This window comes from Zootoca vivipara, chromosome 16, assembly GCF_965207765.1.
Source record: "Zootoca vivipara chromosome 16, rZooViv2.hap1.1, whole genome shotgun sequence".
Classification (NCBI taxonomy): Eukaryota; Metazoa; Chordata; class Lepidosauria; order Squamata; family Lacertidae; genus Zootoca; species Zootoca vivipara.
The window spans coordinates 40,187,537-40,204,109 of NC_142599.1; the positions used below are offsets into that span (position 1 = coordinate 40,187,537).

A 16,573-nucleotide genomic window follows, 5' to 3' on the forward strand; every position below is an offset into this window, starting at 1 on the left:
CTTAACCTGAAACTGCTCTGAACTAGAGGTGTGCTTTGGCTAATGGGACCTCTTGCTGCCGCTGTGATTTCCGTTCTCATCCTGGGGCAAAGTTCTCAACTCGAGGTAACTCTTCCAGGTGAGCGGAGTTTGTAACCCAAAGCGTTTGTAACTTGAGGCGTTTGTAACTCGAGGTACCACTGATGGGGCATCCGCCAAGAAACCATGGAGCTCCGGGGAAGATAGTTTGCGGAGCTCCAAGCACAATGGTTTGTGAAGTTCAAGGCAATATGGTTTGTGGATCTTCAGGTAAGACAATTTTGTGGAGTTGTAGGCAAAATGGTTTGTTATGCTACTTCCATTTGGGTCCTAATTATTCTGAGATGTGCATTTTATTTTATTCAGTTGGAGGCAGTGATGCTTCTGAAGAGCAGCCATGGGGGGGGAGGGCCCTTGTACTCAGGTCCTTTTTGGGAGTTTCTCACAGGAATCTGGTTGGCTGGCCACCATGGGAACAGGATGCTGGTCTAGATGGGCCATTGGCCTGATCTAGGAGGGCTCTGATGTTCTCATGAATTTAAGGTTTTTATTGCTACATGGTATGGTGACAGCCATGAGCTCAGATGGCATTAAGGAGGATTTTATCTGGAACCAACTGGTGCTTGGAGGTAGGATTCAAATTCTCTTGTGTGAGCCGGACAGTCCCTCCCCTTACCTGGTCATCCCCTGGCAACACCTCCCCAGGCAGGATTGGACGCTGGGCTTGGGTAGGCGGAGACCCCTGGCATCCTACCTGGGAAGGCGATGACAGCCCCGAACTACCAGGGAGTCGCCTCTAGGGCCAGGGGGTTGTGCGCGTCCACGCAAAAGTCGCCCCCCCCATTGATGTGTGGAGCGGTCATTTTTGCTACATGGTGACAGCCATGAGCTCAGATGGCATTAAGGAGGATTTTATTGGTCCATGAAAGGGTAGGGCATTCAGCAGGTCTTAGTCACAGAAGCTAAATGCAACATTTTCTCCTTCATGTCAAACAAAAAAAGGGCTGAACCTTTCTCCTATGTCCTTTTTCTGACCTGCCACAGGGATTGGGGCCAGCTGCTCTTTGAAGGAGAACAGTTGACTCAAGTTGCCTTAGATCTGATCTGATGTGGGCATTCTGTGGCTTCTGTGTCAATGTCTTCCCCGCAGCAATATATCAAAACACTACCACCCTGCTTTAACTGGATGAACTGCCAATCCTTAATGGCTTTGGGATCCAACTACCCAAAAGAGCACCTCTCTCTATATGAGCCTGCTCATGTCTTGAGACTGTGACAGGTCCAAGGCGTGTAATCTCCAAGGAGAGGCAGAGGAACATTGTTTTGATGTCTCTTTGCATCTAGTGAACAGAGTGGCTTTCATGAGTATGTTTGGAGAATGACAACGTACCCTCCAACATTTCTCCAATGAAAATAGGGATGTCCTATTTAATAATAATAATAATAATAATAATAATAATAATAATAATAATAATAATAATATTCTTATTCATTTTTCATTCGTTTCATGTACATACCACTTCATACTTTTATGAAAAAATCTCAAAACGGTTAACAACACATTAAAATATCAAAGTATACATTCAATGCAACATAATTAGCAGGGGACTAAAATATTGTCTCAAGATTTCAAAATAAAACATTGCAAAGAAGGTCAATTACAGAATGCACATTTAACATAGCAACGCTAACAAAAAATCAAAAGAGAACATTACTAAAGGAAGTCAAGTATAAAATGCACATTTAAAACAGCATAGTTAGCAAGATAATAAAATGTTATCATAAGCCTAGAACATATCTTCTGGGCACTGGCTGTGGAAGCTCAGGCTCAATGACCTGGATCTGCACTCAGAGACAGCCAGGATACCATCAAAATCACTGGAAATCATGCTCAATCTCCCTTTTAAAAGCTTTTAGTTGCATATATCTGGCACATTTCAGATTCATACAAGCACATTTCTGAAAATCAGCTGGAAAGAAAAATTGGCCAAAATCCATCAGAAAAACATGATTATCCTCAAATTCAAGTTATGGCTTGAATCAGAATGGATGGGCGAGAACAAGGATTAAGGAACAGCATAAGCAGCATTTAAGGACAGCACGAGCTCTGAGGCCGTATAATTCACAGCAAAACTTGGGCAGGCTCCTTCTGGTCTCATCCCACACATCAGCCTGGTATGAAGCCCTGTCAGAGCTGTCAGACCCCTGGTTGCTTGTTGAGGCGGCTTTGCAGGCAGATGCCAGCAGGATGGCAGCCATGACACCCAAAATGGCTCCCACAAGGAGCCCCAGGTTGGCAGGCTCATCCCAGGCCATGTCCAGATGCTCCATTGGGCTGCCATGCTCCATGTGGCACCGGTAGCAGTCCCTCTCCTTGGGGTCGATCTTGACACTATGCGCAGATATGGTAGGTCCCATCCGAGTTGGGGGTGCCCTCCTGCCAGACCTCCCTGTCCTCCATCCAGTTGGCATCAACCTCCTTGGCGTAGAAGCCGAGGACTCCATGCTTCCATAGTCTGCCTCCCTGGTCACCTTCACCACCGGAGCCACTGTGCTTTGCAGAGTCTCCTTCCCGTAGTCCAGGTATCTCTGCAGCCACTCAATGCAAGTCTCCTCCAGATAGGCTTTCCGGTGCTGGTTCTGGGCCAATTCAGGATCCCACTTCCTCTTGCTCACTTCGGCCTCCATATCAGCTGTTGTCCAGGTGAGGATCTCCTTGTCAAAGCTGATAAAGTCCCTCCCATCATAGCCGTACTGCCAATGTCCTCCGTTGCTCCTGCCTGGGCTCCACTCACAGCTGCACATATACCGAAGGGTTGTAGCAATTCCACAGAATCTGCATATTTGTCCTGAACATCAGCCCAGTGCCCTGAAGCTCAAGAGTCTGCCTGTGCCAGTACTGAGGATTCGCCCTTTCTGCCTCACTTGTCGAACAAATTGCTGGTCATCCACCTATTCAGCAACAAAGAACTGAGACAGCCCCTGACCCGGCGCTGATACAGCTATGAAGATTAAGGTAACGGTAAAGGACCCATTTTCTTTCTTGGGAGAAAAGCAATGACAAACCTAGACAACATCTTAAAAAGCAGAGACATCACCTTGCTGTCAAAGGTCCATAGAGTTAAAGCTATGGTTTTCCCAGTAGTGATGTATGGAAGTGAGAGCTGGACCATAAAGAAGGCTGATCGCCGAAGAATTGATGCTTTTGAATTATGGTGCTGGAGGAGACTCTTGAGAGTCCCATGGACTGCAAGAAGATCAAACCTCTCCATTCTTATGGAAATCAGCCCTGAGTGCTCACTGGAAGGACAGATCGTGAAGCTGAGGCTCCAATGCTTTGGTCACCTCATGAGAAGAGAAGACTCCCTGGAAAAGACCCTGATGTTGGGAAAGATGGAGGGCACAAGGAGAAGGGGACGACAGAGAATGAGATGGTTGGACAGTGTTCTCGAAGCTACCAACATGAGTCTGACCAAACTGTGGGAGGCAGTGGAAGACAGGAGTGCCTGGCGTGCTCTGGTCCATGGGGTCACGAAGAGTCAGACACGACTAAACGACTAAACAACAAAGGGCCCCTGGACGGTTAAGTCCAGTCAAAGGCAACTATGGGGTTGCAGTGCTCATCTCGTTTTCAGGCTGAGAGAGCCGGCGTTTGTCCACAGACAGCTTTCCGGGTCATGTGGCCAGCAGAACTAAACTGCTTCTGGCGCAATGGGACCCCGTGACAGAAGCCAGAGCACACAGAAATGTTGTATCCCTTCCCACCACAGAAGTACCTATTTATCTACTTGCACTTTGACGTGCTTTTGAACTGCTAGGTTGGCAGGAGCAGGGACCGAGCAACGGGAGCTCACCCCGTCACGGGGATTCGGACCACCGATCTTCTGACCATTCCGCCGGCAGGAATGGCAGACCTGTTTTCCATCCCTCTGACCTTCGTAAGGAATTTGGCGGTTGCTAGGGGAGTAAATGGCAACCCCCTACCCTCTCCGGGTATGCCCCCAGACCCACTCCGACTGTTTTTGGAGTGGGGGGAGCTTGGGCTGAGCACTTACGAGGGCCAGGACTCCCGGACGCTAATCTGCATGGCGGGGATTTCCATGGTCAAAGAAGATAATTAGGCTTAAATCTATGGACATACTTCAGAAGGAGGGGAAGAAGCGCTGTTTACTGCTGAGAAATTTATGCTGCTGAGGGAGAGGAGTCAAAGGCTGTATTTCATCTGAAAGAAGGATTGATGGGGACGGAGCGATAAGGGAAGTGAGTTTTTTTTTCTTCTTCATATGAGTTACTTCGTACCTTCCCAGACGCGATGTCCTGGTTTGTTTGGAGTGAAAGAGAAGCAAAAGACTGTGTGAGTTGAACTTTATAAACTGTTGTTACTGAGCATATTTTTTAAAGATGTGGAGTTGCCGACGAGAAAAGCCCCCCTCTAGTTGGACGGAAGGAGTGCCTGGACGCGTTCGAAGGATTTATGAGCTGTGACGCACTTTGAATTGGAGCAGCGACCTGAAGCTAAGTTCAGCTATAGGGCAAGGAGATCCATTAATTTACCAAGAGTCTATGGTTTGATGTTTGGGTCTTCTGCCTGGAAAAGCTGTAAATTTTATAAAGATCGTTAATCTACCCGGTTATGAGAGAAAACGAAAGTGTTTTGAGTTTTTTAAGATGGCGCTGCTTCGTGTTGACGACGCAACAGGGAGCTCCAGACCAAGAAGATTTATGGGGAGGCTGGACTGATTAACCCACACAGGAGAAAGAACATTTGTGAAACCTTGTTTGATATTTATCTCAGCAGCTGGGAAACAATCGGTTGAAAGTGGAAAACATCTATGTGACTGTAAGGGAAAGATTCGGATTATTATGAACTTGGAGAGACGATTTGAACTTTAGAAAAAAGACGGCAGTGGACGGTTGCGAGGAATCCCCAATTTCTTGAAGCATGGGAACCCAAAAAAATTTTTCTAGATGATTTGGCATAATATTCGGTTTGATTGATATATATGTGTATAATTTGAAATAACGAATGTGATATAATTGGTTTTAATTGGAAAATTAATAAAAATATATTTAAAAAAACAAAAAACAAAAGGCTCAGTGGTTTAGACCACAGCACCACCCGCGTCTACAGCTATGAGGACGTAGCACAGGGAGTGCAAGGTGGAGCCAGCACATTCCTGGAGCAGCAGGTAGGCAGCTGCTCACAGGATCAGGGGGGGGGATGGAGAATGACTCCCATTTCGACAAAAACGACATCTGTCTGAGTCTGTTATTTCTCCCCCAGTGATGTCCTTGTCCCTCCACTCACTCTGAATAATAATAATAATAATAATAATAATAATAATAATAATAATTCATTTCTACCTCACCCATCTGACTGGGAAGTTTCCACCATCTGTAAAAACATAATAAAACATTAAACATTTTTTTTTAAAATAAAACTTCCCTATATAGTCCAATCTGGGATGATCCAGGGCTTGACCCAACCTGGATCTGGGCCCATAACCAGTGAAATGCCCTCTCCTTGTTCCAGCCTCCCTCAACCTGGTGTTTCCTTCCAGATGTTGCTGGACTCCAACTCCCCCCAGCCCCCAGCTAGCCTGGTGAACAGTCAGGGATGATGGGAGTTGATGTCTAGAGTTTGGACCCTAGAGGTTAGAGGAGGGTGTTTTACATGTCCAATGGGCTCCAATGGAGTTATTTTGATGGTTACCTGAGAGCCTTCTCTGAGCGCTCCCTCCATGGGAGGTCTTGAGGGTGGCAGCTGGTGACTCCCTGCTTGTGGAATGCTCTTCCCAGGCAGACTTGCCTGGCACCATCATTACACTTATTTATTTATACAAATATTTAAATAGCACTACGTCATATGTAGTTTACAGCAGTAAATCATAGAACCATACAATAAAAACCTTACAAGTAGATTAAAAACAGAGATCAATTTAGGCACCAGGAAAAACCCAACAACATTTTTTTCTCACCAGGCCACTGGCTTTTGATTACCTGCACCCTCATTGAGGCAGGGTGTTTAAACCCTGCCTTTTAAAAATAGGATGGTTTTTAATATATTTTTAAGGCTAGTTTTATGTGTTTATTTATTGTTGTGAGTACTTTGAGCTGTGTTGTAAGAAAGTGACAAATAAGTTTAATAAGTATTGCTACTATTGCACTACTAATTTCAGTGTCACGTTAAGATGTGTTTATTTCCCCAGGCATTTTGAGTTTTGTAATTTGATTGTTGTTTCATGATCTCTGTTGGTTCTTTAGCTTCTTTGTTTGATGGTTTATTTTAGTATGAGCTGTTTATTCTATGATTTGAATGGTTGGTTTAATTATGTGGTCTGTATCCTGCCCTGCTTGTTTCTGTATTGGTGAATGACAGGGTGTGTATGTGTGTTTGTAGTTGAGATTCCTGCATCGCAAGGGGTTGGACTAGAGGACCTTTGAGGGTTCCTTCTACAATTCTATGATTCTGTCCTCTAGGTTGAGACCATGCAGTATTGATATGTCCAGGGTGTACATCCAGAAGCAGTGTGGTGCAGTGGTTAGTTAGAGGGTTTGACTAGGACCTGGGAGACCAGGGTCCAAATCTCCACTCAGCCATGAAACTCATGGGGCCACTCACAGTCCTTAAGCTACCTCGCAGGGTTGTTGTAAGGATAACATGAGGAGCAGGAGAATGGTGTGTGCCACCTTGAACTCCTTGGATGGAAGATGGATTATAAATCTACAGCCGTACCTCAGAAGTCGAACAGAATCCGTTCTGGAAGTCCGTTCAACTTCTGAAATGTTCGTCTTCCAAATTGTGGCTTCTGATTGGCTACAGGAAGCTCCTGCAGCCAATTGGAAGCCACATAAGCCACGTCAGACGTTCAGGTTCCAAAAGAACGTTCGCAAACCGGAAAAATCACCTCTGGGTTTTGATCATTCAGGAGCTGGAACGTTCAACTCCCAAGGTGTTCGGGGGCCAAGGTACGACTGTATTTAACAAATAAATAAAAATAAACCAATCTCAGTGCTTTTTGGTGCTTTCATTACTCCCCCCCCCTCTCTCTCTCTCTCTCTCTCTCTCTCTCTCTCTCTCTCTCGGCACAATTGGTCAGTGAATCTGGCCCTTAACCAGAAGGTTGGTGGTTTGAGCCCACCAAGGGACAGCTGTGGGTAGAATTCCTGCATCGCAGGGGGTTGGACTAGATTACCCTCAGGATTGCTTCCAATCCTACAATTCTGATTCTATTATCTTGTGAAATAACTGAGGTGTGTGCAATCCATCCATCCACCCTGTCTGAATTCTGCTTCCATCTTCCATCAAACTCTCTCACTTTGATGAGGAATCTTCAAGTTCAAACTGAATTCCATGCACTGGTCATTGACTATAATAAAGAGATCGATTGATTACCGTTGCTACTGTTTGGTTGTCATTCCAAAATTCCCCCCTTTGCTTTCTCCTTTTTGTATCTCAAGGGATGGGGAGTATGTAACCCCTCCAAGATACTGTTGCGCTCCCAGCCACCATTGTATTGAATTGTAGCGCTGTGACATATTCATACAGAGGGCTACAGCAGCGTTTCTCAACCGCTGTTCCCCGGCACACTAGTGTGCCGCGAGACGCTGGCTGGTGTGCCGCGACGAGAAGGGCGATTTTGCAGCTGCAAACTCCACCTCCCTGGGCGTCCTATTTCTTCGCCCCTTCTAGTTTCCACAGACCAATCAGCTTTCATTATTTCCATTTTCCCCATGCCTCACGTGACAGGATCATCCCAGAATCCTTTAGCCAAGATGGCAGCCCCCAGCAGCTAATAGTGCCGCACACGTGTCTCTTTTTTGGAAAATCGAGCGGACTTCAAGTAGCTACTTTTAAAATATTCAATCTCCATCATTCAAAAGGTAGTTTGTTGCTAATTCACGGAGGCATGAAGACCAAATCGTCCTCTCACAAGTCCGAGAACACGCACAGGGTAAGATACGGGACGGCGGGGTCGGGTGGGGTGGATCAGAAACCCGGATCTTTTAAGAACTCGGCAGGGCTGACCCGCCGGAAAGCAATATTTGGCAAGTGTTTCTTACAGTCATAATTATAATATAGGGCGGCACAGAGTTAATTTTTAAAACTTTTTTAATGGTGGTGTGCCTCGTGATTTTTTTCACGGAACAAGTGTGCCGTGGCCCAAAAAAGGTTGAGAAACACTGGGCTACAGGCACTCGACCTGGATGTATCTTCGTTAATGTCGTTTCCAAATAATGTTTTGCATTTTTCCATACTAGGAGATGAACAATGACCTCACTTGGTGATAAGAGCAGAAATGCATTTTGTCCCATATCTGCTTGTAAATGCATTCCTTCAGCTTTTGCAACCAGCTTCCCACGTAGCCCACAAGCACAGCACAGATTTGTGCTGAGTCAACAACATCACCCGTCCCCTTTAGGCAAATCAGTGCAGACAACACATTTCTTATGCCACTGAGTTTGCACAATTATTAATTAAGCCCAGCTGAACAGTGTTCCCAATCAGCCGACAATATCCGCTGTGGCATTTTGGGTGAGGATATTTACCTTGGCCGAATCAACTCCCAGACAGGACGTACCAGACTTTGAATTAGGAAAACAAAAGGAAGAGACAGGAAGCAGGTGTCTACTGAATGCTGACTAGCCTGGATCATTTCATAGAATCATAGAGTTGGAAGAGACCACAAGGGCCATCCAGTCCAACCCCCTGCCAAACAGGAAACACCATCAAAGCATTCTTGACATATGGCTGTCAAGCCTCTGCTTAAAGACCTCCAAAGAAGGAGACTCCACCACACTCCTTGGCAGCAAATTCCACATTTGCCTGAACTTTTTTCCAGAATGGAAACAATGATGGATTGAACTGATTAAAAATCCTAGCACTGGAACAGATCAGTTGTTCTGTTGGTGAGGAACCTCGGGACTGGGGACAAAATGCAGCTCTAGCTAGCACACCAATCCCACCACTAATGATCCTGTGAGGACATAATGTTTGAATTGGACCTCTCTGTGGTCTATCAATGCACTTACACTCGCATCATGCAGCTGATTCCCCAGATAATGTCTGGAAACCCAAGCTTGACCTGCATTGCATTGGCCACAAAATATTTTGCCTTTGCAGGGCTGGCCCACCATTAGGCTTCAGGCATCAAACATTGTTGGGTAGCAGAATTTGAGCTGGTGCCACAGCACCAAAATGTTTGACTCCTGTTAGCAGTGGTGGACTTGGGGCTCTCAAATTTTAGCGGTGCCCCATCTGACGACAAATTGGGTGCCCCTCCACCTCTTGCACTCTGTTCTATGGCATTGTTGTGGCACCCCCTGCAGCATGGTGCCCAGTGTGGACAAACCAGTTGTGCTACTCTAAAAGAACTTCTGACTTTAGCCTTCATGTGTGTGATATAGAACAAACATCCACAAGTATTTGAAATCTGACAAGGTTTTTATCACTGAGGGTTGTCTCCAACTGAGTCCTAGGCAGAGCAGACCCATTGAAAATAATGAACCTAAGCTAGGCAAGCTCATTAATTCCAAAGGTTCTACTCAGAGTAGGACTTACAATGTCTACAAATCAGGGTTGTTGCTTTCTTTTTCAGATGGTGGCATTTCTCCGCTTCATTTAAAGCTATGGTTGACATCCAAGTGTTGGTGCATTAGTTTTCTAAATATTTTAAGGAATTGCCAGTCAATTCATAGGGTTTCTGAAATCCACAGAGACTTAACAAAGAGCTTTTGGTTAGCCTTGAGATTTACTGGTATATTCTGAGATTTCCCACTGGCTTCCCTAAAAAGAAGGAGAAGGAGGAGGAGGAGGAGGAGGAGGAGAAGAAGAAAGAGAAAGAGAAAGAGAAAGAGAAAGAGAAGGAGAAGGAGAAGGAGAAGGAGAAGGAGAAGGAGAAGGAGAAGGAGAAGGAGAAGAAGAAGAAGAAGAAGAAGAAGAAGAAGAAGAAGAAGAAGAAGAAGAAGAAGAAGAAGAAGAAGAATGAATCTGCTTGGATTCAGTGAGAACAGGACGCTTGCTAGACTAGATTGGCCATTGGCCTGATCCAGCCTGGCTCTCCTAATGTTCTTAAGCATGGAGCACTATGACATGGCGTCTAGAGCACTGGAGAAGGAACAGCAAGGCTCAGGGACTTACTAAAAAAACAATGCTTACTCAGAGACATTGGAAAATTCTTGTAGGCTATCCTAACTCATAATATTGACGTGAGGCTAAAAGACGGAAGGTCCATTTAAATGCTCCTGATCTCATTAGAGGAAGAGGAGTATAAATATCAATATAAGAAGCGGAAGAAGAGTATAAATATTCAAATAACCATGTCAACATTCCTTATGGGAAACGAATTGGTCAGAGCAATATTCAGTTGCTAAATGCCCATATGCTCTAGGCTTAACATCCAGCAGCATGCTAATTGACAGGGCACTTAAGCCCTGTAAACCAGCAAACAATCTTAAATTGCTCTCGGTTCAGATACATTGCAATCTTTACTCTGGCACATTTAAATGTTCTTCCAACAATGGCGGTGAAGGAAAATTCCATATTATCAAAATAAATGCCTCTGTGAATCTGGAGGGGTAGAATCAATATCTTGTGTTCTTCTGCATTGCTCTCTTTATCATGATATACATAAGATTTTCAATGAACTCATTTTTAATTGAAATTCCCAAAACGATTGGATGCATTTTGTGCTTTAAAAAAAAACTCCTTTCAGATCAAAACACACACACCTTCTCCAGAATGGCTAAAGGTTCTACTGCTACCTTTAAAACTCGCCAAGGACTAATTTTAGTAAACTTATAATTTTGCTTTCCATGTCTGATGTTCTATAGCATGAAACACTTCTTAGTCATTTTATTGTAAAGGTAAAGGTAAAGGGACCCCTGACTGTTAGGTCCAGTCGCAAACAACTCTGGGGTTGCGGCGCTCATCTCACTTTATTGGCCGAGGGAGCCGGTGTACAGCTTCAGGGTCATGTGGCCAGCATGACAAAGCCGCTTCTGGTGATCCAGAGCAGCACATGGAAATGCTGTTTACCTTCCCGCCGGAGCGGTACCTATTTATCTACTTGCACTTTGATGTCCTTTTGAACTGCTAGGTTGGCAGGAGCAGGGACCGAGCAACAGGAGCTCACTCCGTCGCGGGGATTCAATCTGCCGACCTTCTGATTGGCAAGCCCTAGGCTGAGTGGTTTAGACCACAGCGGCACACATTATTGTAGTGGTTCCCTATTTTGCTTTGTTTGGTGTTATTGTGGGTCTGTGGGTATAGTCTGGATGATGCCCTCTTTCAATTCTTGGGGTCCTCCACTCAAGGAGGTTTAGAATCTAATAGGGGAAATTGACAAGTTGGGTCAGACAAGTTTCTCTGTAAGGCAATGATCTCAACTGGCCACTTAAATGTCCTCATCAACATCCCAAAAGAATGAGCTAGGTTGCTGAAAGTACAGCTAAGTGATGGTTACCTCTAGCCCAGGCATGTCCAACTCCCAAGAGACGGTATAAAAAAAACTGGCAGTGATCTACCCACAGTTGTTGAGCTTTTTTGGGGGGGGCAGAGTTGTTCAGCTTTTTTTGGGGGGGGGGAGGAGGCACTGAAGCCTTCTAAAGTTTCCACAATTGTCAGCAGCATACGACAACATAGCGCACAATTTATGTGATGGAGGGACAGAGAGAGGGGGGCGGGAGCAGAGAAGGAATTCAACAATTCCCCTCCCCTCCACGAGATCAATATGTAGCCTGCGATCAACAGCGATCAACCGTTATCTTTAGGGCATCTCCCTGTCGATCGTGGTCAACCGGTTGGAAATTGTTGTTCTAGCCCAGGCATCCCCAAACTGCGGCCCTCCAGATGTTTTGGCCTACAACTCCCATGTTCCCTAGCTAACAGGACCAGTGGTCAGGGAAGATGGGAATTGTAGTCCAAAACATCTGGAGGGCCAAAGTTTGGGGGTGCCTGTTCTAGCCTAATGGCTCAGCCTTTTCTCCACCCCCCTCACCTAGCTGATAGGCAGTAGAATAATAGCCAGGTCATGTGGCTGCGCTGAGCTAGAATCAGGCTGGAAGCTAGAGGCACAGATATGTGCTTGTTCTGTGTTGTACCCAAAGCTGTGACCAAAGAAGAAGCAAAATCTGTTGGCGTGTTAAGGCTGTGAGACCACCCTTTGCCCAGGTTGTATATATGTGTAAATAAAACCCTATATTCTAAAGACACCACTGTCTCCACTGACCTTCATTCCAAGGAACCAAAACCTGGGTAAGCGCCTGGAACAAAATCTCACACTCAGATATTTTGTGACATGTAATTTTTTTTTTATAAATTTGTACAAAGGTTCTGTTTCGATAGGTGGCAATAAAGAGACAGATAGATGGATTGAATGTCAGCATTCGTTGGGAATTACTGCTAACTCAGACAAAATGGGCACCATTTTGTGATAACCATGAAAGGGAATGAAAGGGAATGTCCAAATTGGGTTGAACTCATGTGCTTGTCAATCAAAGTGTGTGTGCCAGTTTATTCATAAGCATCTTCTGTATCTTTTTTTGCATTGATATGTGAATTTTGAGGCAGTGTAGTATAGTGGCTACAATGCTGGACCTGGACCAAGGAGACTATGGTTCATATACCCACTAATGAATGGTTATCTTCTGTGTCCCCATATCCATGGTATGATAATACAGACAATGCTTAGGTTAGGTGTGCGACCATAGCCATAAATGTAAATGCTCTGCTCTGTGAGAAACCTGATGGAGTAATCTATTCGATAGGTTACTCATTCCTGCCCTGAACTAATGCATTGTTTCACAACCGCTCAGCCTGAAGCCAGCACATACATAAAACTCTCAGGTGACTTGCAAATGTACCTACTGGTGAAACAAGACTGGCAAGATGAATTGGGTGGGGCTGCATGGCCACCCCTGTGAAGGGCGCCTGGTCAAGCTTCCAACTGAGTGACATCAGCTCCCTAGGGAAATGGGATGTCAGAATGGGGGTGGTGGGTGGGACACTTTTTGTTCAGCAGTGGAAGGAGGTGGTTAATTTCTGGCAGCCCCCAGCAGCTGCTGTGTTTGCTGAATCTTGGCTGCTCCAGAGACAATATTCAGGCACCATAGAGCAGTGGCAAATTCAGAAGTGCAGGGTCCATTCAGAACAGCAACTGGTGAGAACCAGTGTGGTGTAGTGTGGAACTAGGACCTGGGAAGAGACCAGGGTTCAAATCCCCACTCAGCCATGAAACTGTGTGCGACCTTGAGGGACAGCTGCTGCCTCTTAGCCTACCCTACCCTGCAGGGTTGCTGTGGGGGTTTAAATGAGAAGAGGGAGAATCACATATGGCGCCTTAAGCTCCTTGGAGGAAAATATGGTATATAAATACAACAAACAAACAAACACATTATTTAATTAGTTTCTAACACATGTTGATTCCAATAGATTAGTGAGGTATCTAATTCACAGAGTGAGAAGTTTGCCTAGCTTGATCAGCCTTTCACACATGCTAATTCCAGAGGATTAAAAGTGGCTAACACACATCTTAATACACACGGGTCTTAATTACATTCTAACACTTGGGGGTCTGATACATGGCCTTAACGCTCAAGCCTTAATGAAATGCTAACACCTAGAAACCTATAACATTATCAAGAAAGACAATTGTTTCACTGTTCATGAATGATCTGATGACCCAAATAGATGGCTGCTGTTGCCTGATGCAACCTGGTGCAAGCGCATGAATGTTCTGCGCCTGCGTCTGGGTACCAGATTTGTTCAAGGGGAAGGTGAAAGAGTTCAGTGTGTTAGGCAAAGCATGCTATCATGGATGCAATCCTGTACACACCTCCTCAAGAGTAACCCCCATAGAAATAAGTGGATATTGACTTCTGAGTAAGCATTAGCAGGGCTGGGCTTTAAGGTTTTCTGGGGAGCTGGTTTCTCTGTTGCCATGTGGGAGGGGCAGGAGGAGGAAGAAGTGAAATCCGAAATGTTACTCATTTTTAATAGTATTTATTGAGTCACCACAGAATCTCATGGCATGCTATCATAAAGTCAGAAAGTCATGGTGGGTTGGTTGGTTAATTAGTTAGTTAGTTAGTTAGTTAGTTAGTTAGTTAGTTAGTTAGTTAAAAGGTAAAGGTAAAGGGACCCCTGACCATTAGGTCCAGTCGTGACCGACTCTGGGGTTGCGCGCTCATCTCGCATTATTGGCCGAGGGAGCCGGCGTACAGCTTCCAGGTCATGTGGCCAGCATGACAAAGCCACTTCTGGCAAACCAGAGCAGCACACGGAAACGCCGTTTTCCTTCCCGCTGTAGCGGTTCCTATTTATCTACTTGCATTTTGACGTGCTGTCAAACTGCTAGGTTGGCAGGAGCTGGGACCGAGCAACGGGAGCTCACCCCGTCACAGGGATTCGAACCACCATCCTTCTGATCGGCAAGCCCTAGGCTCAGTGGTTTAACCACAGCGCCACCTGGTTAGTTATTATTGCATCTATATCTCACCTTTTTCTCCAAGGAGCTCCAGGTGGCATACATGGTTCTCCCCCTCTTTGTGTAATCACACAACAATCCTGTGAGGTAGGTTAGGCTGAGAGGCAGTGGCTGGCCCAAGGCCACCCAGTGAGAGCTTCATGGCTCAGAGGGAGAAACCCAGCCACATGGCCGGGGTATTATTATTATTATTATTATTATTATTATTATTATTATTATTATTCACATCGTCTCCCAAGTGCTAGTCCGATACCTCTGGCAGGCTCCTGTGAATCTATTGCAACTTCAGCCTCCACCTCTTCCTCAGCTGCCTGTCCTCCATCTGCAGTGCTTCCTGCCTCTTCTTCCTCTCTCCCACTCAAGCCTGTTGCTTGTCCAACATCCAGCCATTCTGCACCTGCTTCATCCTCTGACCTGAATGAATGACTTTACTTTATTACGGTCACAGACCAGCATGAGCAAAACATCTAAATAAATAGCATAACAGTATGAATCTAAGCAGAAAATTGTTAAATAAATGGGACCAGGAACCAAACGTAGATTAAAACATATACATAGAATACTTGATTAAGCATAAATAATGGATGAGTAAAAACTGGTAAGCAAATTTTTAAAAGGCCAGTTAAAACAGGTATATGGGGTGGGGCTTCAGAAGTGCGGATCTAACAAAATGGGCCTTCAATTTAGGACTGATTTGTAGCATAGATCATCCTTCGACGAATATCTATCATGGCAGCGCAAAATCTGGCAACTGAATATGTGACTTCTGCGCTTTCATCCTGTAGTAATAGGGAGATGTTGTGTTGTTCTGAACACCCAGGGAACCTATATAGATGGACTGGATGAACCTGGCTCAAATGTTTATATAATACTCCTCTGACCTGTCTTCTGTGTCTCACCACCACTTCCCTGGCTCGTAGCCTTCCTCTTATGGGGCTTCCCTAGGGGGGGGGGCCTCTGGCAGCAACCGCCCACCCCTCCTCTGCGTCCAGCCAGTCCCTGACCCCAATAAGGGAGAGGCATGTTTTGTTGCAGCTGGGGCAGATGAAGGTGTCTGGTTTCATTGTTACAGATACACCATGGATTTCCTTCTCGCTGTGCTCCTCCCAGCAATAATTTCTCCTCTGGTCTCTGCTGTGGATACATGCCCTGTCTGTCTGTCTCCAGGCACTGCGGTCATTTGCAAGGGATTCCCACATGGCGGAGTTGATGTTGCAAGCCTTAGTGTCACATTTGCAGACAACTTTATAACACAGAGTTGGCCTGCCAATAGGTCTGGTGCCTGAAGTCAGCTCCCTGTGTGGCGTGTAACAATATATTATTTTGAGCTTCTGTAAATATTTTATGTCTTGAGCTTCTGTAAGCATGTGTAGAGGGGAAAGGAAGCCGGTGATCTAATAAGTTCACACACCTTTCTATCATTGAGAACATAAGAATAGTCTGCTGGATTAGGCCAATGGCCCATCTGTTCCAGTATCCTTTACTCACAATGGCCAACCAGTTGCCTCAATAGCAAGCCCAGAAGCAGGAACTGAGTCCAGTACCTCTTGTTATTCCCAGTAACTGGTCTTCCTCCCAAAAGAATACTCCAAAATGAGCAGAAGTAATCAAAACCAGCCCTGCTGGATCACCCATCTCATCCAGTATTCTCTTTTCACGATGGCCAGATTGCCCTCAGAACCTAGGAATCTAGATAGACTGTCTCTGCATCTGGAGGTTCCAAAACAATGTCAAAAGAGCTTGGCTCCTGATCAGGCCAAAGTTGGCCCATTTAGCTGAGCATCTTGTTCTCAGAGTGGTGAACCAGATACCCAAGTCCAAAAGCAGGACCTGAGCAAAACAGGGACTCTCCCCATTTGTGAATCCCAGCCAGAGGAATAATCCTTCTGTCGATGGAGGTAGAAGAGAAGGTGGCCAGAAGATGATGATTTAAATAGTAATAGTTTTTCTCTCTTTCTAATTTTCCTCAAGATCTCTTCTGGTCTTTTCCGCACAGAGGAGACAGTCCTTACTTTCCATGCAGGTGAGTTGCATGCATGTCATGATCAAAGTGGGTTGGTGGGGAAGTG

General features: G+C 45.4%; 1 pseudogene; it reads right to left on the reverse strand.

Annotated features, from left to right (window-relative positions):
- Positions 1-2,058: 2,058 nt before the first annotated feature.
- LOC118075587 (major histocompatibility complex class I-related protein 1-like) lies at positions 2,059-9,059 on the reverse strand (annotated as a pseudogene).
- Between the last annotated feature and the right edge of the window lie 7,514 nt (positions 9,060-16,573).